The following is a 22,800-nucleotide window of genomic DNA, read 5'->3' on the forward strand; positions in this document are numbered from 1 at the left end:
TTTAAGCCTCCTCGATCATAAGCTGCCAACATATTTGGGTTTTTCTGTGTTGCTTTTTTTTTTCTTTGTTTTTAAACAAATAGCTCCAGTCAGAGCTGAGTTAAGCACAACAGCCCTCTTCATGAACTCTGCAAAAGCCATTAAAAGTATTCTTAGAAAAAGTTACAGAGCTCTCCTCTAGCAGGACAAAAATCCCTTCTACTTTTAAGAACACTAACAAAGCATATTCTTTGCTATCAGGTTCTAAAATACAAATAAGTCTCCAATTGCTGTAAAACAATCTAATGGTTGTTAGTCACATCAGGGCATTCCGTAACACATTGTGGAAAAGCAACTTTAATAGTTCTGCCTCAATAAAGCAAAAAGGAAGCACAGCTGAAAAGGAAGGATGGGTCAGCCTCATATACATATTCCTTACTAGCACAGTAGAACATCCATTTTCAAACTGAGCAGTATTACTTCTTATCACTTTATCCTACAATTTTCAAGACCTCCACAGCTTGCCTAATGCCTCTCCCTCTTTGCAGTACCTTTCCCAACCTCCTTACAGCCCTCTCCATGCACCCAACTACATCCCATGTTACCTTGCCATTTTACCCAGCAGAAGACCACATTAGCTAATACTAGCAACCTGTCTGACACCTCAAAAGCTGTTAAAAACAAAGCTCTACTAGTCAATCTCCAGTGATGTATCTACAGCAGTGACTACATCAGAAAAACCGTTTTGATACTCATTCTGTTTACATGAGTTATTAAGGAAAGCTGCCCTCCTTTCAAATTTGAGTGCAATGAGTGAAATTCAAATTCCTCTACAGCCCTAACAACTGTGAAGGGTGACAAGCTGAGGCTGTGAACTCTTTGGATCTGCAACTGAAAACATCAGTGTTATCCTGAAAACTAAACAGAGCCAACATGCACTTCAAAAAGAATTTTTCACTCTCAATTGCTCAGTTTGTAAGTTTGGCATTGGTGTCGCAAGAAGTCCATACACCCTGGACTTTATGGACAGTATCTGTCTTTTTCATTCACTGATAACATTAACAGGAGAAAGCATCCCACAGTAGCAATGTTATATGCACGTGCAACAGACAACAAGAAAGCTCAACAAAAAATCTACAACCAAAGAGCTGTTCTTTGCAGCAGCATAAATGACTTGGCAGGCTTAAGGAATATGAACCACATTAGCTGTAATTTATAGTACTCTGATATAAACAGATAACCAGTATATTGGTCCATTGTGCCACTGCAGTACTGAAGACATAAAGTTTCAGGCTAGGGGGAGAAAAGCACCGGAGCAGCGTGGTGCCCTGTCTAGCTGTGGCCATGCACTGCTGTCAGGCAGAAAGGTGGTCTGGGATGGGCAGCTCCGATAGCACCCACATGTCTACAGAATGACCTTCACAATGATTCAAGTCCCAGTTCACATTCTTTAATGCCAGAAGTTTAACAGGTAAACCCTGGTGCCACTGGCAACCTTAGATCAGTTTCTGTGTAAAGCCTGTTTTCATAAAACAGAAGTGTATCAAAATGCAACTGTGCCACAAAACCTGCAGAGCATTTGGCAAGCTAGGAGTTAAGCCCCTGCCTAGGCCTACCTCCAGCTGCTGTCAGCAGTCAAACGTGTCAGGAGGAGCTCTGCCCTGACAGAGCTAATTGGCAGCAAGCACCTGCCTTCCCAGGCGGGCAGGAGTAGGTAAAAGAATACAAACCCTGCAAAGCAGAAGCAGCTGGAAGGCTGCCAGGAGGCTTAGCCTGTTTCATACTTTCACTGTGATCCACGGGCAACTTCATCCTGGCCTACAGGCAGCCTGAGCAGCAGAAAACTTCCCTGCAGCTTTCTCACTGCCAGGGGCAGGTGCCTTGCCGCTGGGTGCAGGTGAGCTCTGTCACAGAGCACACAGACTCACACCGCAACACCAGCACCCATAGGAACCAGCATTTCAGCAAGTCTGAAACCATGGGTACCACTGGAACAAAGCCACCCCAATAGCTGTGGAGAGCACTACTCGGTTTGTAATCAAGCACCCTGCATAAACAGTTGTGCCACTGCTTTAGCCAATCGTGATGTTAAACAGTACAAATACACAAGTCCATCAGCAATCTTTAAAAGGAAAAACCTCAATGGAATGAGATTACAAGATACTAATGTTACAATTACTTCTCTAACAACAAGAAAAATGTTTCTTAGTTGATAGCACAGCAAAAATTAAACAATTTGCAACACTTGCCCTTCTTCTGTATTCTGCACCTTTACACAAAGGCAACATTTGAGTTTGCACTCAGAAATAAGTAACTCCTGATGCTGCCAAAACCATAAGACCATCACTTATACATCAGAGGCTGAATAATCACTGATAAGAAATGCCAATCTCTTTCCTCTCTAGAGTATCTATTACCTCAGTCCATCACAACTGAGGCATTAACTAAAGATTTATCATTATGTTGCTGTGTTATCTTTCAGGAGCCGGATCTCATTTCATAAGATACAAAAGAGGTGATGATGTTTGTCAAAGTGTAGCTGTACCTTTCTTCTTGGCCTTGCATAATGCAATCAGCTACATCAAAACCACCTGAATGAAATGCCTGTTCTGGCACAGAAGCATTGGCGTACTTAACAGAGTAATCCCCTATAGGATGAAAGTTTTGTAAGAGAAGACTAATAAGACTTACCCTATTTTGTCCTGAATCAGATTCATAAAAGCAGAGATTCAGTTGTGTGAAGGGCTTAAGAGAAAGCATTTCATGCAGAAAGAGCTAGTGGCACTACATCAAACTGAGCAAACCTAAATCAAACAATGACTACCAGATGATGAACTTGACACGAGCATTTCCATGAAGAAAAAACAAAAAACACACAAACCCTCAACCAAAAGAAACGAACCACGAAGAGGTGACTGATGCTATTCTACCATATCAGCTTGAAATGATAAACTATCCTCTGTGCAAAAGAAACAGAAGAGTACAGGCCTTTCTTGATTGTTTCTCATTCACAGTTTAGATACAGCCAGGACATCCCAAGGGTCACTGTCCATGGCAATTCACCTAGCAACATTTCACTGCTGTTAAAAAGGAGATGCCTGCTTCTCTCCCATGCCTTTGTACCTGTGCCAGTATTCACACGACCTCTGTTTTTACTACCTACCATAAACGTACTCAATTTTCAACTGAAATTATCTCGCTAGATAGAAACAGAATGTTACCTTGGGAAAAGAAACGAGAAGATGCAAGTGATAATGAAGCCAAGAGAAGCTTCAGGCTCTCAAACCAAGAGCAGAAAGAAGAACCAACTCTTCCAGCAGCAGTGAGCTATTAATACTCCTTTAGCCATTTCTGTGAAAACTTATCCCTCACTGCTAAATCAATTCTTATCTTAGGAAATATGTTTTATTGGAAGAAAGTCACAATTTTGGAGCAAAAACATGAAAGGAAGCCCTAGGACACAAGACTTACCTATAAAAATACATTTCAGAAGATCCAGTAATCATGCAACTGTTAATAGGATAAGCTGGCAACATCAAAATACAGCAACTAGTCCTGTTCCTTTCAAATAAGCAATATAACTGTTACTGAAAACACCAAACAACCTGCAGAAGAATTTTCAATAAAACAGTGTCATGGTTTCATCAAAACCTGCTCAATAAATGACTTCAGGGAGCTACGATCCTTAAGTGCCTATGATAAAAAATAATTTGATTCTTAGCTTAGAGGATACAAGTCTCTTCACTTTATCATTAGGGCAGATGTGGCACTTCCTACATTTAGCTATTGTCACAGCACAAACATGCAGTGATCACCAGAATGAGAACAGCAAACTGTCATTCCTCATTACTGCCTGGAAGTTTCCTGGAAAACCTCTGATTAGGCAGAGCTTCAGCTCACCTCCCAAGCCATTAAAGCTCAGAGGTCTGAATAAATCAAAGCTCTTTGAGAATTTCACACTGATACCCAACTCTTCTGCCTTGGATCAGCCAACGAGTCTACAAGTCGGGTGGAGCGAAGGAGGGGAGAAAACATGAAAACAGCATCCAGTGTTTGAATTGTACAGATGCTTGGAAACTTCTGATACCACTGCTGTTGGTGGCACACAGGCTTACAGAAGCAGCCTGTAGGTAACTTGAAATTAGCCATGATTTGAAAAAATGAACATTTATCTTCCTAAGAATTTTGCTAACTAGTCTTCAGCAAAGCCTATCTGTGCTTTTCTCTACTGAAGAAGTGTCAAAAAGAAACTCTTGCCCAATTTGGTACTGTCCTCCTGTGAAGAGGCAGTGTGCTCTGCCTCTGGCCCAGAGGAAAGGACAGCAGTAATGTTCATGGAAGGTTTTCAGACAACTGTAAGTGTCTACATAACAGATGAGGATTTTGCTTGAAAAACAAAAGGCTACTTTATGCCAGATGGTATCAACAAGTAATGATGTTTTGCCTCAAACTATGAACTACCCACCTTAAAAGCAGCAGAGAAATTCAGCCTAATCAATGAGCTTCAAGCCTTCTTTCCAATAAGAGTGATATTACTAAAAAAAAAACAAACAAACAAACAAACCACTAGAATAGAATAAAATAAAATAAAGATGAAACCATGGCTGTAAGGAGTAAGTGAGGGGCTGATGGGAGAAGAAGAGGAGGAATGGGTCCTGATTGATTTCCTGATTGATTCTGGAGCTGGCACATGTTAGGTCCGTCTTGAGATTTTCCTCCTTGCTTTGTGCCATTACCACATCCCCACCCCTCGTATGACTTGGGGGAAGAACTCCTTTCTTACAGTTCTAGCTCCCTGGCTCTGCACAGCTCACTGCAGCCTAGAGATGCACTTGAGAGGAAAATCCTGCTGAGCACACAGACTGCAGACAGTCTCCACAGAATTCCATGCAGAAACATTGGCATGTCAAGATAGAAAACTTACAAAAGATTTGGCTCAGTTTTGGCAGATTTTCATGTAAAATTTAAACATTACATCTCCGCAGAGGTCATCCACTGACAAATTTTAAACACTGCTCTGGTTCAGAGGTGCACTACAATATTTCAAACAAAAGAATGCCATTTTAAAAAGGCACAATTCCTCTAGTTCTGTTTCTGGAAACAGATGAAGAATTACAGCTGAAAGTTTTAAACAAAGTTAAAGCCAAGGTAAAATAAAAAAAGCATAAAGTATTTCAGTCCAAAAGACTGCAGCTGAGCAGTTATAAACAACTAAATACAGCATCTCTTAAATTTCTAAGACTTCTTATCAGAGACACTATAACCATAACTTCCTCAGAGACACTATAACCAATCTGAAAATATAATGGCACTCATCTTGTACACTGCCAGAGTCCATCCTATGAGCAGTGCAAAAGATGTCTACGCAGAGTAGACAAGACTCCTTTTAGTCTGAAGATGAGAAACCTTCACTTCAACACTAAGCAAACACAAGGACCAGAAGAGGTTTTTCTTCACTCTTCTGACCCTCCTCCAAGCAGTCCCAGGCATCCTGTTTAACTTCAAACCATATGGAAATCACAGAAGAACAGCCACAGCCACTGACTCTTCACCTCAGTTACCACTGCTCTACTTCCACCAGGGACAATTTCAAGTGATATGAAGTACCACAGTATTAGAGAAAGGCATTACTTGCAGCCACCCTGGGATCATACAAGGCACCACTACCACTGGCTACTGCTGATATGCTGCATGCTTCAGCTCAGCATCAGACTCCACACCTTGATTTTCCACCCACCTCCTCCTTTACACTGTGATGCTCCCGTTGTGGCTGCTCCTCACCTCCATCTTCCTGGTACAGACCCCCACTTATAGCTGATGTGTGCAAATACACAGTTTGTTCCTTTCTACCCACGTCCTGCACAGACAGGATAACTTGAAAATACTTTTGACTAGCAATTTTCTGCATGCATTTCTTTGACCTTTGGGGCTGGCTCCTGTAAAGAGGTAGTAAGTGATTACATTTAATTACTTACACTGAGGTCCTCATCCCAAGATTCAGGCATGAGCCCCCTGAGAAACCCAAAGGTATCCTTAAATACCTTTTGGGAGAGATTCATCAGCTGTTACATACACACACTATAGCCTTCAGAATCATGCTACAGGATACAAGCTTGGTGTGGGATCAGGGAGCCTTATTTTACCAGGTAAATCAGTTATTAATAACCTCTGAGAGATCATGCCAGAATTTCCCCAAACTTCTCATGCTGAAGCACAAGCTCTTCCCACTAAAGAGCTAAATGCATAGTTCAACTCTAAAATCAATAATAAAAGTGACTGTAGAATACATATGCAAGGCTAAATGAGTAGCTGATGAGGATCAGGAGCTTTGCAAATCCTTTAAGCAGAGGTGAACCCGAGGGGTGCTACGTTGGTAGGCCTACTTTGTGAAATGCTACAACAGAGAGGTACACAGTTACCATTCCTTTCCAGATCTGGCTTCCATCACTGCACAAACCAAAACCAAGAATCTTTGCTGATATGGCTGTCTCTATAACACCGCTATAACTCCTGCCATAAGCAAGACACGAGGGCTTCTGACAGCAAAGATCAAGGCTAATGTCATTCAGCTACATGTGCAAAGAGTTTACCTTTCGGTCACATCAGCACTCAGGTGTTTTTAGGAAAAGTGCACACTGAGCACTAGGAAAACTTACAGTGACTGATGAAAATGCAGAAATAAGAGATCCTTCAGAACAGAGGCATCTGCTGAGTACTTTTGCACAGTATACAACAGCTGAGATGTTCCATCCTGCCCCAGAGTAGGATGGTGCCTCTGTAGCCCCTCTGGGATGCTGAGCCGCGCACACAAACTAGCAAGGCCAAATAAAAGAAATTCCATTAAGTTAGTGATCTATGATGTCAGCATATTCTTAAAGCATATTCTTAACAACTGTTAACTTACTGCCTTCTCCAAATTCAGAATAACCTGAAAGAAAACAGCATACTGTGCTTTAGAGCTGACAGCCCAACCCCACTGCTGGGTCCCCTAAGCTTAGCAGCTGTAGACTTCATATTAAGGTTTTAACATCTACTTGCTTCTAGAAGTTGTAGAACTTCCACAAAATTGCTATCGACTTCAGTTTGTTTTTTAACAAATGAGCTATATCCTAATACATTTCTCACTAAATTAAAACAGTTTCACACTTCCTTGAGCGACAGCTCAAAGTAGATCTACAAATGAGCGAGGCAACAGCTTTGAAACCTTTCCTAGCACCTACTCCAATGTTTGACTTTGGCAGGAAAAAGGTTTTGACTCCAATTTTTGTTTCATTAATCCACAGCCACATTCTTCATCGAAGGACTGCTGGAAAAACTCAACTTGTTGGAAACAGTAACTGTAATTACTGACCTTGACCAAGTTTGCCAAAATTAAATTGCAAAGCTCTAACTTCACAGCACAAAGAAAAGCATGTCTGTGAGTAACAGAAACCGAGTCAAATTTGTGAGATCTCAGAAAATGAGATAGGAACAGCGAATTTACAGGAATAAATTGAAAGCGTTCCCTGACCACAAGTAAACCCCTACATTTGTACTGCATGACAAAAAGGGCAGAACTACTTCGTTGTACATCACTGCTGAACCAAACACTTGCCCTGTAGAGCATAAGATTCAAAACGTGGAATATATTTTTATGAAATCTGACAGACATGACCAAATTGTAAACCACAGCTGTACATCTCACCTCCTTACAGAACACTCTCCTCTCTCCACATTTTTCAGACGCACTTCACCTTGCTACTATCTGGGACGCAACATGTAGGACCACCAACCTCCACATTCAATGCTAGAATGGAGGTTGGTGGCCCTGCATGCGGTGGGGGGGGGGGGGGGCTGGAGATTCATGATCTTTGAGGTCCCTTCCAACCCTGGCCGTTCTGTGATTCTGTGATTCGGAGGGGGAGAATTCTCTCAGTGCATCTGCATTTCTTGTGGAAACCAAACGTCACTGCAGATGCCCCATTAACAAACCTGCACGTGAAATTATACATGCTTCAGTCAATTATGAAACTGGCAAATCTGGATTCTTTCCCCTTATTACAGGCTTTAAAGCAAACACAGGAATGACACAGTCCTGGAACTATGCATAGATACACTGTTGGTATGCCACTTTTCTAGCATTGAGATGATGAGCTTATCCTGATACAAAATTGATTCACATTTGACTAAAGTTCAAAATATTCTAGAATTAATTCACGGGCTGTGTGGATCTTTCACAGCCTTTGTTTCTACAGCCAGCCAGGAAAAATTAGGTAATTATTTGCATAGCTGAAATAAAATGTGATTTCATAACACAATTTTTGAGTCTATAAGCAAAAACTTACAGGACTAGGACCAGAAGTCATTTATTTCTTACAAGCCATTTACAAAATAGTATAACAGCAAATCTTCAGCAAATCTGTTGTCAACTATGACACCCAGCAAGAATATACTTTTTCCCCAAGTATGCCAACTGTATTACTGAAGCAGGGCTGTGAAGTGACACTGGAGCTCACTGCCACTGAAGACTTCCAAATATCAGTTAAATATGGATCGCGTCAAAAAGATTTTTTTTCCCATTCTTACAATCCCAATCAAAACCAGTTGCAAAAAAAGAAAAAAGCTAAACAAGTTTAATCAAGAAAAAGACAGTTTTGCCTGAATTAACTACATTTTTATAGCCTGCAGTAGAACAAAGGGATTTCCAAATCCACATGCCATACTAAGTCCAAACCTTAATCTAAATACAAGACAACTTTCTCAGACAAATTACTCCACTGGTAGGAACCTCAAGGCCCCTAAGCCTCTCACTTACTCAGCTCAGCTATCAAACAGTCAATATCTGTCCTACCAAATTACTGATAGCAAAACAGAACCTGTGCCCAGTGCACTGGTCATCAGCCATGTGCATAACCAACTCTGAGTGCAATTACTTGAGAATTTTGAATTTTAGTCACATTCTGAACGAAAGACTAAAAATCCATTAACAGAGGCTTCACTCCCAAAGGAATCTGAGAGAACAAAACAATCTCATATACATGTAAGACTGACAGCTCTGCTGACAAAAACACTGAAATCTTCTACAGATGCTCCAGAGCCCAAGGAGTCTAAAGAAAAAACTGCAGCATCTGCACATGACAACTGCCACTGGTCGAGGCACACTCATGAGGCAAAGCAGTTTTCTCACTTCTTACTGTACAACTATGTCAGCAATTTATAATACACAAACCCAGATTCACTCGTTAATTTCGGTAAAGGGAAGCAGTACATCAGGCCAAGCTGAAAGACTTGATTTTTATCCATACAGGTTTTACTAGAATACAATTCAGTGGACATAAGAATGCCTCTAGGATCATTAATACATTAAAAGAAACCAACAATCCCAGTGGTGTAACACAGGATGACTTAAAAATAAGAAAAAAGATAACGATGGCAGCTTTGAGTCAAGACAGAATTTCGTCTGCAGCCAAACCAAGACATAAGGCTCTGATGTGTCAGTAAATACTAACAGTCAGATCTGTCAGGCCGATACTTGGTGCCCAACACAGGATACAAAAACAGAAGAAACATTTATCATCACATCCCCAACATCTCTCCCCAGTGATGGATCAGGGCCTTTCAAACCCAGAAGCATCACCTCTGCAGTATTAGGAGGAGGTTTTTCACTCAGAGGGTGGTGAGGCACTAAACAGGTTGCCCAAGGAGGCTGTGGATGCCCCATCCCTGGATGCATTCAAGGCCAGGCTGGATATGGCTCTGAGCAGCCTGGTCTGATGGCTGGTGACCCTGCACATAGCAGGGGGTTGGAACTAGATGGTCATTGTGGTCCTTTTCAACCCAGACCCTTCTATGATTATTAGATTAAAATTTCTCTTAATATAATCTCAGTCTAAGTTATAGGTGCAGGACAAATTATGCACAATAAGAACCAGAGGTCCCGTTGTTAAATGCCCTGCCTCTATAAATACAACATTCAGACTCTAAGAACGATAGCTCTGAGGAACTCCAGCAGATAAGCCACTTAAACACTTCTAATGATAGAGCTGGTCTTATATCTTAGTTTAAAATCCATTCTATAACCACATGAAACCAAATTCTGACAATCATTATTAATAGCAAGTCAAGGCCTTGATAAATGAAAATAAAGCAAAAATCAAAGCAGCTCATGCTTGTTGCCAAAGCTTTAAAGAACATGAAACAGAAGAAAGGGTAGAAATTACTGGTGAGAATGTGCAGAATACCTAAGGAGATGGCAGCAGAGCATTGCTAGCTGGATTCAAGACTTTATTTTTTGTTCTTACATCCCTGGTGCAGCCAGATGAGAGCACAATTGCAACAGCCTGAAGGGGCAACAACCCCAGCATCTCTCTGCATGCTCTCCCTGCTCCCAGATCTGCTCCAGCACCCTGAGCTGCCCAGCCTGTTGGCACAGCTCCACAAACCACTGAAGGGGAACATCAACGTCTCTCTTCTGCTCAAGCCATCATCTCAGCCATCTCCTTTAAATGCTGCTAAAGTGCACCAAGTGAATTGATGGAATTAAAAAAAAAAAAAAAAAAAAAACACCTCTTTAACAGTTTAGAAAAAATACATAAGTACTCTTCTAAGCAACAAGACCAGTGAATGAGAAATCAAATTTACCAAGCCTAAAACAGAGTAGGACACAAGTCAACAGAAAGAACAGAAATGGCTCGCGTTGGAAAGGATCTTAAAGATCATCAAGCTCCATACCTAATACTAAATCAAGATGCCCAGGGCAAATTTTAAATGAGAAATGCACCTTGATAGAATTGCCCTTTTAATACTACTTGTACATCTAAAGTAATTTAAAAACCTCACACCAATTTTAAAATGCTATCTGTGTATTTATTTGAATTCTACTTCCTATTCAAGTGAAGCTTTTAACACAAGTTTAAAAAGAAGCATGTAATTCTGCAACAGAAAAGTGAAAATTAGTGACCTGAAAAAACAAAGCATCAACTAAGCAGTGAAAGTCCTTATTCCAATCCATCTCACAATGCTTCCACACCACTCTGCAACCTAAAATTCACTCTCTTTGTCCATACGCTATTTCAGAGGAATAAGAGACCTCTTGCTGCACGACTGAGATGACTAAAATACTGCTGTCTCTGCAGAGGCCAGTCAGATGTAAAAGCTCTCCAGAAACAAAGTTCCATACTGGGGTACTTTTTCCATAAGCGAGTCAGTCAGTAAATCAAACTGTCTCATAGATAGACCTTGCAGCAAAACCCAAATCCTACGGGAGGCAGGCAGAGCACACAGTTAAAAACAAAGGCAGATAGAACCCAACACACCAACAGTTAGAGATGCCTTGGCGAGGCAGGCCTGGTGTGCAAGCTCTGTTCAAGAAGTAGGGTGCTCGCAAGTCTGCCCCCATCAGCATTTTCAAACTCACAGCCAAGTTTCACAAGGAAGGTTTTGTCAAAATAGTTTAAGCAATCTCTATGACCTACATTTCTGCTGTTGAAGGACAAGCGTTTTAAGAGAGAACCCTGATCAGTTTTTGTTGTAGTCTTGATCAAGCCCAATTCATTCAACTGCAGACCTCGAGCTTCCATTACTTTAAGGGAATCATCTAAAAGTTGCTAAGTGCCAGGCCTCTGTATCCCAGAATTACAACCTTAGTCCTACAACTAACATAGAAGTCTCAAGTAATGATGTCCAAATGATTTTACCTGTGTGCCACACTGGTTTCTGAGTTACGACCAGAACTTATTCTGCTAGAAAGATATTTTACATTGCTTCTAAGTTACTTAGATTGATAACAATCTTTCAAGTCCCATTTCTGTAGGTACAGTCTAATCAAATTTCAAAATGTTTCCCAACACTGGACAAATTTCCTCCCCTCAGAAATCACTGCTTGCAATAGCAAGTATTGCACTACAACCATATTCTAACAATGTTCCACGCATCTTCAGCAGAGAATCTTCATTAAAAAAACCTGGAGCTAACAAAGAAGCCTTACGGAGTACAATGAAACCCACCTTCTCATTTGCTGCACTGTTTGATCCTTCACCAACTACTGCAGAGACCCAAACATCCACGTGAAAGGATTTGTTTGAGCACTTCAGCTGATAGCTCAGTGTGTAACGCTCAATTGTTACCATGATAATCAGGAGCTACTTTATACAGCTACATGAGGACACTGAAACATTTTCTTTAAGAAATACTGCTTTTCTGAGCAGCCTCCATCTCTCCTTCCTTCTCATCCCAACCTTTCAAAGATAGGCTTCGGACTGCCCAATGCTCCCTCTGAAGAATTCAACCACAGGTAAAAGCAGAGTTGAGGAAGGCTCCCATGTTATCCAGGAGATCAGGACTAGCTGCAGATCCAGAAGAGGTTTCTGACTACAAATCTCTTTAACAAAATCCAGCTGAGGCCCATGAGCAGATGAAGGAGTAAAATTACTCTTTCTTTCTTCCAGATAATTCTTCAAAGGCTTTTCTACCATACAAACTAGTGCAGACTACGCAGAACCACACTGAGTTTTAGCCAACCTCTCTCACGGCCAAAAATATCATCCACCACCACTGCACACATTTCCTTACTGAGATTTTCAGAAGGTCTGCATAATCTCATAACCATGAAGTTAGTGAGCCATTACATATTTCCTGAAACTAAGCTGCACATTAGATGATTCACCAATTAGTGTATTCATGAAGCTTTAAAAAGCAATCAAAATTTCCTTTATGTTGAAAAATTTAAGAAAGATGTCCAGCTGTATGCACGGGGAGAGCATGTGGGCTTTTCTCCTTAACTAACAGCTACGTTAGCTGGTGAAAAATATTCAGTGTGTCAGAGTTAATTTATAGAGCTGACAAAGTATAAGGGCTCCAGAAGGTACAGCATACATTTACTAAACTTTAAATACAATTTTTAAGCTAGATATAGCTCAAAGATGAAAATAAGCAGCCCAACAACTAAACCGCTGAAATGGGTATCATTTCATGGCACTTTCTATTTAATGGAGCATGTGTGTTTCAAACTAGCGGACAGGTTACCATCACAGCAGAAGAGCTGATAATCCTTCTGATCCCATCAATGGAAACATTTTTCTGAAGGAGGCAGGCACCTCTGGAAGCCAGCAGACACCTCAGCACGGCACAGCCATGACCGTGCAGAGGGGAGGCACAGCACATTGCTCAACACCACCAAGCACCCAGGCCTTAATGAAGCCTCCAGGCATAAATACCACAACATAAATACTAAGTGTTAATTTCCCCTTAAGGTTGAAGAAATTACCCAGCAAAGCTCTTGGGGAGGCAGGTCAAATAGCTATCTACTTCGACAGCACTCAAGAATTATTTAGCTATCTTGCTTGTTTTAGGAGCCAGCATTTTAGGACTCACGGTGAAACCTTTACATCAAAGGTTCTTTCTTTTACTCTACAAAGCCAGACATGCACACTGTAGCAAAGAAAAATACATCCTTTTTAGACTTCATGGCTTTTGTCCTCTATTCATAGCAGTAAATGAAACTACTTTAAGCCCTAAAAATCATATATCTACTGAATAGAGGACGCATGGAGTCATCTGTATCCTGTGAGGAATCCACTAAAAACCAAGCTGTTCAGCAGCATGCTATCGCAGCACAAGCTAGTTTACAGCAATCATCACTACCCTCTGATGAGCCTAAAATACATCTCTTGCTTAACTATAAGCATGAAGAACGAGACCAGAAAAATTCACGTCACACCACCTTGGAATATTAGCCCACTACAGCAACATGAATTGCTGCATCAAATTGGACAGCCACCTTCTAGAACCTCACCACAGAGTGACGGGTTTCATATGTTTCAAAGAACACGTTAAAAAAAAAATCCTGTTAAAACACAGTTATTTCTAATCTCTTCCATCTGCTCTGCCTTAGATGTACCTGCCATCAATACAACAGTAATAGAAGGGAAACTCTAGCTATTCCTCCAAAGACAACACGAGCCATTTTTCCATTGCTCTCATACATACGAGGTCATGTCAAGTTTCTGCATGCTACCAGCTGTCTGCATTCATTGCTTCGTTGTACTGCTAATGCAATTCTGAAACTAGGGTAGATACGAGACATTGAGGCAAACTGGAAAATCAGAACATATTTCAGTAGCTCAGTCCATCAGGTCTCGAACTCGCTTTTTCTTTCTTGTAGCTTCTGTCAGACTGACAGGGAATGCAACCTAAAAGTATGCTTAATTCACTCTGCCATAGTTATTGATGTACAGACACAAAAAGAATCAAATCTGCTCTTACACAACCTCCTTCGCTAAGGCTACTGGTTTGATATCAAATCCACTCAAACGTCCTACTTTGCAGTGAGTGAATTAGCAGATGTTAACTTGGAAACTCGCCTCCTTTCAACAGTTCACCACAGCTACCTATCTCCTCTCAGTATCTCACAATTACAACCTCAAATGTCTGACAGGGCTATGCCAAGGCTGAGGGAAGCATAACAACTTCAGTAGGAAGCCTTTAACAGCACAAACCTGCACAGTGCAAGATAACATGACTTAGTCCCAATATTCCTACAGATATAAGACATTTTAACTAAGGAATAGCCTTAACATCATCTGTGTGCACTGTGACCCATAAAAGACCTGAACTCAGAAGAAGGTATGAGAACTGAGTGAACAGGTTAAATGGCATTTAGGGCTATGATGTACTGCATGGTCATCACCTGGTGACACAACCCTAATTTCCCTTCCAGAAGCGGACTTAGGAAAGGACATTCCATCCTCCTCAATAACGCATTGGACTCAAGGCTTCTGGCACACAAATTAGAGTCTGAGTTGACAAATACATTCTGTGGGGAGGAATGGGACTAAAAAGACCTTTGTAAGAGTAATCTTGGAGTAACATTCCTGAACTGAAGTTAACCAGGTTTACATGAAAGGATGTTAGGAATTACATCCCCATTCTGTAATTCTGTAAAAACAAAACAAAAAACAACCCCAAAGCATTTCTAGGAAGCCATGTTAAGGCACTGGCTTTATACAGAAATTCACACTGAAGGTACTGACCAGCCTCCTTCTGGTGCTGGGCCCCAGCTCACACAACAGCAGCAACATTATTAAGAAATAAAAGCACCCTGAAATGCAGCTGTTTGCCTCTAAGAGAACTCCACATTTAAAAAATAAAAACACAGAGCATGCTATGATTAAAAGCTCAATAAAATAGAACACTGAAATGTATCTGAAGCATTTCAAGAGTTCTCATAGCCATGATGACGTCAGTGGCAGTCTCCTTTCTGCACAACATTCTAAGTCTAGGAAAGACCTGTCAGGGCTTTCATGCTCACCCTGACATCGAGTGCACACATTCAAAGCACCTCTCTCCTGATGGAGACAGATCACTTTGAGATCCAGTCCCCTGTGCACATTTACAGCATGATTCTTTTTGAAGAGAGTTACACAAACACAACCCTTTGGAGTACTTTCCATTCATACAACCACCCTGCAAATAGTTCGCTTGGGCTACGTTTACCCTAAAAACATTTTCTTGTTGCAGGAGCACACCACAGCAACAAGGAACTTCTGAAGTTGTCACAGATATGGAAAAAGCCATATCTTTACCAAAGCAGGCAATGTCACCACCAACAAAGGAGTGAACTTGAGAGGAAAAGCGCTGGATTTCTCATCACAGGGCTGGCACAGCACCAGCAGGGGCCATACCCACACGACAGCAGTACGGGACCCCATACACTGGTTAGACGCTGCATACAAACTTGCTAATAAATTACAGTTTGCAATCACGGGTACATGGGGTAAAAGCTTTTGAAACAGAGGGGGGGAGGAGAGGGAAAGAGAAGCACTCCGTAGACACTCGGGGAACGTCAGTGCAACCTCACCGCATCCCGCGCTCCCAGGAATACACGCCGGGATGGCCCCCGGGACCAGATTCAGAGCAAGTCCCGAGCTGCGAAGTTAGCAACGGCAGAAAAAAAGCCAGTTATCGCTCCAAGTCCCAAAAACCGCTCGCAACTCGGACTTAGCGCAGACGCCCCAAGTTTCGCCCACCCTCTCGCTCGCGCGGAAGCAGCCCGCTGTCCCACACACACACATCAGGGTTAACGCGATGGCTGCGCGCCCCGAGGCGGCTCTGCGGGGCTGTTCCCACGCGCGACTCCGTCCCGGGCGGCCGCCGAGCGCCACCCGCCCCCTCAGGCCGCGCCGGGCCCGCGGCTCGCCCGCCCCCACCTGCCGCCGGCCCCTCACCTGCACCGCCGCCCGAGGCGGGCCCGCCTCGACCCCGCCGCCTCTAGCCGCGGCGCTCCCGCCTTCTGGGGGACGGCCGGGCCCGAGGGAGCTGCCCCCACTCGGGGCGGCCTCCCGCTGCCCGCCGTGTCCCGGCCGGCCGAGCCCCGCAGCGGCGGCGGCGCCCGCCCGCTCCTGCCTTCTCCCGGCCGCCCCGGGCGCCGGGCGCCGGCCGCTCCCCTCCTCCCTCGGGAAGCCGCGGCCTCAGCGGGGAGCGGCCGCCTCCCGCCGCCGGGGGGCGAACGGCGCGGGTCCCGGCCGCCGCTCACCGGCCCGAGGCACCTACCGCTGCGCCGCGGCGCGGACGGCGACGCCTCAGCGCCGTCCCGGCGGCCCCAACGGCCGCAGCATCCTCCGCCGCCTGCCGCTCCGCGAGCACGGTGCTACCGCCGGAGCCCCCTCTACGGCCCCCCTCCACCGAATGGAAAATAGTTCTCGGGCCCCGGAGCGGAGAGAGCGGGAGCGACACCTCAGTAGCCAATGAGAGCCAGCCTAGTCCCCCGCAGAGCCAATGGCAGCGGCAGGCCGGCCGAGGCGGAGCGTCGCGCAGCCAATGAGGACGCAGCTGTCGGACTGACCCGCTAGGATGGGTTCGACGAGCCTCCATTGACGACCATCTTGGAGTCGGGCGCGGTGCCCAATCTGGGAAGGGGCTCGTCAGCGGCCATTTTGGGTTCGGGCGCGGGGCGGGGCGGCGTGACGCGGCGGCGCTGTGGGGCGGAAGCGGTGGCTGCGGGCAGCGGCCGTCCGGGTGCGTCTGGCCGGGGCGCTGTCAAAACGCCGGCAAGTGCAGTTGCTGCGGGCCGGTGGAAAGAGTCCTTTCTGCTCCTCGCAGGCTCTGGTGGCCGTACTGGAGCTAGGGTTAAAGCAGACTGAGCCAGAGCTTAGCCCGCCTCAGCCGTCCTGATTCTGTAGCGATATCTCCAGGACACCTGAGAGCTTTTGCTCCAGAAGCATCAAGTCACAATTTGTACTTTCTGCAGTTACGCCGTACTGACGCTACTTGTACAGCACTTGCATAAATCAGTCTTACTTCAACTTTCAGACTCTCGGTTTTAATGACTTCTGTGGCAAACATTCATTTTTAATTTTACTGTGCAGTAAATATTTTCATGCTAGATACTTACTGACTTCTCAGCAGTATAAAGTTTTATTAACTGCAGACCTTAAAACCCCGGATTTGCTGTCTCACTTCTTATTCACAGAGCAAATCCTTCTGATGTTTCTGTTTTTGTCAGGATTAAGGTACAGCTTCTGCTAGAAAAACAGCAGTTACGCTACAGTTTCAGCTAGAAAAATAACAGTTAATCCCATACCCACAAAGATGCTACCTGCCTGTAACCAGAGCCTCATATCATGAACACTTCAATATCATTAAATATATTCAATATGTAGTGCATGTGTAAAGTTTTATGTTCTCAGACAGAAGTAATAAAGCTGAGAAAAATCTTTATGAACCTATTCATAAAGAATAACAACTTCAGAGAGACCATCAGACCTACACTTTAGAAATCATTGCTGCCATTCTACAGACATTCCATTTAACCTAGAAGGAATCCCATTTCATGTAAACCCCATCCACACAGACCTCATTAGTTTAACAAGGAAAGTTAAGACCTGCAATCATTTACTGCTTTTTCTTAAAATCCAGCATCTCTCAGCTCGATGCAAATTGCTTGTCCAAATAACTTCCTTCCTACTTCCTTCCTTCCTTTCATTTCCACAGGCAGGAGATCTTCTGGCTTTTTTTCTTAGTTTCTACCTGGATTAACCCCTTCATGGAAACACTGAAATAAAATTAAATTAAAATAAAATAAAATAAAATGGCAAACAACATAACTAAGCACAGAGATGAAATACAGAACTCCATGTGACTGCAATGAGCTGATGCAGAGCTAGCAGAATAACAACCTCTTTTCAGCTTTGGTCCATAGATTTGCTTACTATTTGTGAACCTGAGTATGGCATTCTTGGGGGTGTGCTAATTTATTTCATGATATCCTGTTTTATCAAGCAATCACAACGGTTCATTACTCAAATTTACTTAGGCACTAGTCATTCAGAAAAGTCATGAAGCCAAAGTTTTATGTTAGAAGACAACATCTGGGAATGAGCATCATTACTTCCACAGAAGTTTTTTAAAGTTGTTACGAGTTTCTTTGACTATGCTTTTAAAATAAACTCTTCTGACAAAGTAAATATATTGGTGTTAGGTTTTTTGTTTGTTTGTTTGTTTGTTTAAATCTGGTTCTGTAAACATATATGTTTTGTCCAGAGGTTACAGTGTTACAGGACAGGGAATTGGGAATCCCTGATTTCCAGCAGAACTGAAGAGAAATCATGTGTGTTGCATTGCCAGTACAGCGGACAAGGGATATACACAATGTGTTTTTGTTCGTGATATCAACATTTGGGTAATTAGTAGAATTCCTTATTAGTTGCACCTAAATCCCCTCAGGGCTCAAGGGAAATATCAGCTCTGGGATACAGTAAAATAATTGTCTGATCCATGGGGATTTTCAGAAATGCTCAGCTGCTTCCACATGCTCACCAAGACAGTCTGGATTTTATCACATCAAGTACAGAGCTGAATTGGCAAAGCAAAAGTCCTGCCGAAGGGGAAGGGGAAGGGGAAGGGGAGAGATGGGAAGGGGAAAAAAAGAATGAAGAAAAGATAAAGAAAAATAAAGGAAAAAAGAAAAAGAGAGAGAAAGGGAGAAAGGGGAAAGGGGAAAGGGAAAGGGAAAAAAGAAAGGGGAAGCGAAAGGGACAGGGACAGGGAAAGAAAAAGCCACAGTTTGTCTTTAATAGGTAAGAAAGTGCGAGACTGGCATAATGATTTCAAATCTTTCTGTTTATTCATCATGGTTAGATGCAGCTGCTCATTAGCAGACAGAAGAGGATAGGTATGCAACTGTTACCATACTATGTGATTTCTCTAAAGTGCTTGCACCATGTAGTACAGTACAAATAGGATAGTTACAGGTTGCTTAGCATCTCAAATAAATCCACTGTTTAAGGAGGGAGTTGGACCAGATAACCAAGGACTCTTTTAATGTTGATTCACACAAAAATTTAATTACAGCTTTACAAAGACGTCAGTCACAAGTAGAAGTGTAACTGGAATGGTATGAAGTGCACAGAATACAGGCTGGACTTTACTTGCCTTCACTGCCAACCTACAGGCATAAGAAGTCTTTCTCCAGTTTTTGAGCTCTGTGCGTAGATAAGAGGGAAGTTAGCAGACTATCATACTTCTCTCCCTTCCAAAAGCACAAATTAAAAATAGTCAATCAGAGGAAATTTGTGCAATGGCCTAGATAGTCTGATTGCAGAGCATCCACATGAGAAAGCGCTCCTCCTGCCTTGCAGGTTTGTTGGCTTTGGTTTTGCTGAAAGCTTGTTGGTTCTTTTTCCCTCAGCTATGTCACTTAGTGTAAGAGAATGTGTTATCTCTCTACCAGCTTTATTCCCTCATCTATACTTTAAAAGCACACTGGAACAGCCTTTGTTCTGCTGTCAAAGGACAATGAACTCCTGCACTGAGAAAATTATTACCCTGAGTGAATTCCAGAGCAGAATGTCGCAGTCTCATTTCCACAGAATTCTGCCTCTCCCATTTTTTTTTTCCCTGGTCTGCATTACTGCTCCACCTTGGGTTCTGAAAAGTAACTGCTGTGATTTGGCAGTCTAGGATCAACAGACTTCTTCATTTAATGAAAAAAACCTTTCTGGTTTGCTGCTCAGGCAAAGAACTAGTAAGTAAGTAGAGAGAAATAATTCACTGCTTTGTTCTTCTTACCATATGCTTCGTTTTGGGAATCTGATGGTGGGATGAGGGAAATGGAAGAAAATTGGGTACTACTTATTGTAAAATAGAAGAAAATTTTCTAATCACAAGCTTTGGTTATTTATATTAGAACTTCCAAGAGACCTGCACTATCCATAGGAATGCAAACTAAAGTCTTCTTTAAAAAAAAAAATCTTTAACACTAAACACTGACTGATAAAAACTGCAGATATAAGTTAGATTTAGGTGGGCCTACATGTGTTTCAGAATTTAGAAAGAGAATAAAAGATCAGCCTCTAAGAAGATATGAATGTATTTGAATGAATTTTTGGTGTCTGTGCACAGCCTTGGAAAGTGTTTATCACTGACAGATTTCTGGTTACCTTAACTTCTCTTGTGATTTCTGATTTAACCACACAGACATTTCACAATAAAAATCCATTCTGTTGCTGCACATCCATTACGTGCAGCAGGTCTTTATTCTGCCTGACAGTTTGTCCATCAAATTATGGCACTGTCTCATTCACAGGGTTCAAACACAAAGATTTCCTTGCAGTTACTCTCCATTCAGTGATGACCATTTCCATTAGTTCTTAAGTGAGACATCTCATGACAGCAGAAGGGACAGCTGAATATTTTCCAAAATGTAAATTGTCCATATAAAAGCTAACTGAATAGTCTCTCATCTGCTGTGTTACTTTTGAGGAGGAAAAATAATAAAAAATAAATGGCAGCCTCCAGATTCCAAAGATATAATGATTGTAGGATCAAGGTTTTCAGAAAGCAAAAGCTATTTCATGTAAATTGACAATAAATAAATGTGTTTGAGCCTGAGAGTTTTAGTATGGTGCTTAGCACTGTTGCTTGAAAGGCATTAGCAGTATAGATAGGCAGAGGGCTCCCCTGAGACACAGCGTGCAGAATACATACATTGAGCTTTTCCTTTCTGCAATGTTGTTCATGGTAAGAATTGCTCATGTGATACCTCAGGTTACATTTAGGGGTGATGGAAACATGTCTCAAGTAGACAACCAACAGAGAAAATTCACCAGCACAGATCTAGGGTGTGATGGCTCGGTGAGTTGAGATCAGTTTGAAGAATACACATAACCAAAGTTTTGTAAGCATTTACCCAGCTTTATACAGCTCATCACTACAGATCAGAGTGATGTGCTTTTATTCTGAGTTCATAGATATGCCAACCACTGACTTTCCCAGAAGGGCTGTAACTGCCCTGCTCCATGTCAGCGCTGCTTGCTGCACGCTCTGCAGGTCTGGCCATGCAGCTGGGGAGCTGTCGGTAGCCAAATTATGTCTGTTTCCTTTCCTGCATGTTTCAGCAAGCGCTGTGGCTGTGAAAAACAGATTCTTTCATCTGATCCACTAGTAATAGATTTGATTTTATGTAAGTGGGTGGAAATCAGTTCCCTCTCTTTCAGAAAAAGGCAGTATGGCCAACTTGGCTAGAAATAGAGAAACATGTTGACATCAGTCATGTATCCCTTGTATCCACAGACTGCAAACTGTCTCTAAGGCAAAAACACAGGTACATTCTCCTCTTTCCTTTTCTTAAATAAATAAATAAATAAATAAATAAAAATAAAGGATTGAAATGAAAGAAGGGAGCCAACTTGTTCCAAAAAACCCTCTACACTGTGCTTTGAATAGTTAGCAATATATGGCTTCGCAGAGTTTATTTTATTCCTCCTGCTGCCTGACAGTATTGCATGGTTGCACAGTCTACATGGTATATTTTGCATGACTGTTATGTTTTGCTTCATCCTCTGTTTCAATCACTGCATCCAAAGCGAACATGAATCAATTAATTTTTCAAAAAGGACACTGGAAAAGGAAAAGTGACTGGACTGAAGTAATGACTAAGACACATTAGAGAGGACTACCAGAGTAGCCTTCCAGTAACAGGAGATCGGTATGCATCCTTCAAGACACTGAGAGCTCAAGCTCATCAAAGGAGAGGTCATGAAGTGCCTTGATTGCAGTGTACTGGTAAATATCTAGGAAGCAGACTTTGCTAGAGAAGGCTTTTCAGTAGCAATCATACAAAGGTACAACAAGAATGATAATCTGGAAGTTTAACCTCATTGAGTTCAGACCAGAAACAAAGCTCTTCCTTTTTCACAGCTTGAAATAGTTTACCCCACACCGTAGGATGCCTCTTCATCACTAAGGACTGATTTCCAAAATGCTGTGCTGCAGTATAAACAAGAATAAACCATGGCACTCCTGTGGTTTGTATTACAGACTATTGAGATTGCCCCTTCTGAGCCATGGATCTTTCAAGCTAGGACAGTTTGGCTGGACTTCAGCTAGCTTTTGTTGGCACTCCCAGAAGCTGTAACATTCTCCATCTCTTGCCAAGCAACAACAACTGTAGGAAGAGGAAATTCCTTCTTGACTTTGCAGCTCTTAAAAAAAATCAAGTACATTACTTCTTTTGTAAGCCTTAGAGCAAAAAGCTTTTTAATCAATAGGAGGGAAAGGTAGTTCTTAGCAGCCATAGCAGAAACAGCACAGAAAGCATGTTTTGACAGCAAGAGTGAGACTTGCACTGCCCAGCTTTTAGCTATGCTACATACCAAGAGGCAGCTGTGGGCAAGAGCTGGGGACAAAGAATAAGCAGCAGAGAGTCAGAAATCTGAGAGTTGTTGTTGGTAGGGAGCTCAGCAGTAACCATGTAGTGCTGTGCCAAGAAGTGCAGGAAGGAGGCAGGTGGGTTGGTATTCATCTCTTTTTATATTGCTCTACTTTCTTGTCAGGGCAAGTGTCAAG

At 42.6% G+C, this 22,800-nt stretch overlaps 1 protein-coding gene and 1 long non-coding RNA gene across 4 annotated transcripts in view; both read right to left on the reverse strand.

Moving 5' to 3' along the window:
• The window catches only part of SOCS5 (suppressor of cytokine signaling 5), a 31,503-nt gene extending 14,928 nt beyond the window's left edge, over positions 1–16,575 (reverse strand). For 2 of the 3 annotated variants that reach the window (XM_042889363.1, XM_042889379.1), the window contains exon 1: positions 16,507–16,575. The gene's annotated coding sequence lies outside the window, so the exon portion shown is untranslated. Of the gene's footprint in view, positions 1–16,181; positions 16,237–16,506 lie in introns of those variants that run through there. The other variant, XM_042889372.1, reaches the window with a different exon arrangement.
• Positions 16,576–17,337: 762 nt separating this feature from the next.
• The window catches only part of LOC122189466, a 40,832-nt gene continuing 35,369 nt past the window's right edge, over positions 17,338–22,800 (reverse strand). Inside the window, exon 4 of the long non-coding RNA XR_006181825.1 lies at positions 17,338–18,007. This is a non-coding gene — a long non-coding RNA (uncharacterized LOC122189466). The remainder of the gene's footprint in view (positions 18,008–22,800) is intronic.

Source organism: Lagopus leucura, unplaced genomic scaffold (genome assembly GCF_019238085.1).
Source record: "Lagopus leucura isolate 7727_CA_CO unplaced genomic scaffold, USGS_WTPT01 Super-Scaffold_73, whole genome shotgun sequence".
Taxonomy (NCBI): Eukaryota; Metazoa; Chordata; class Aves; order Galliformes; family Phasianidae; genus Lagopus; species Lagopus leucura.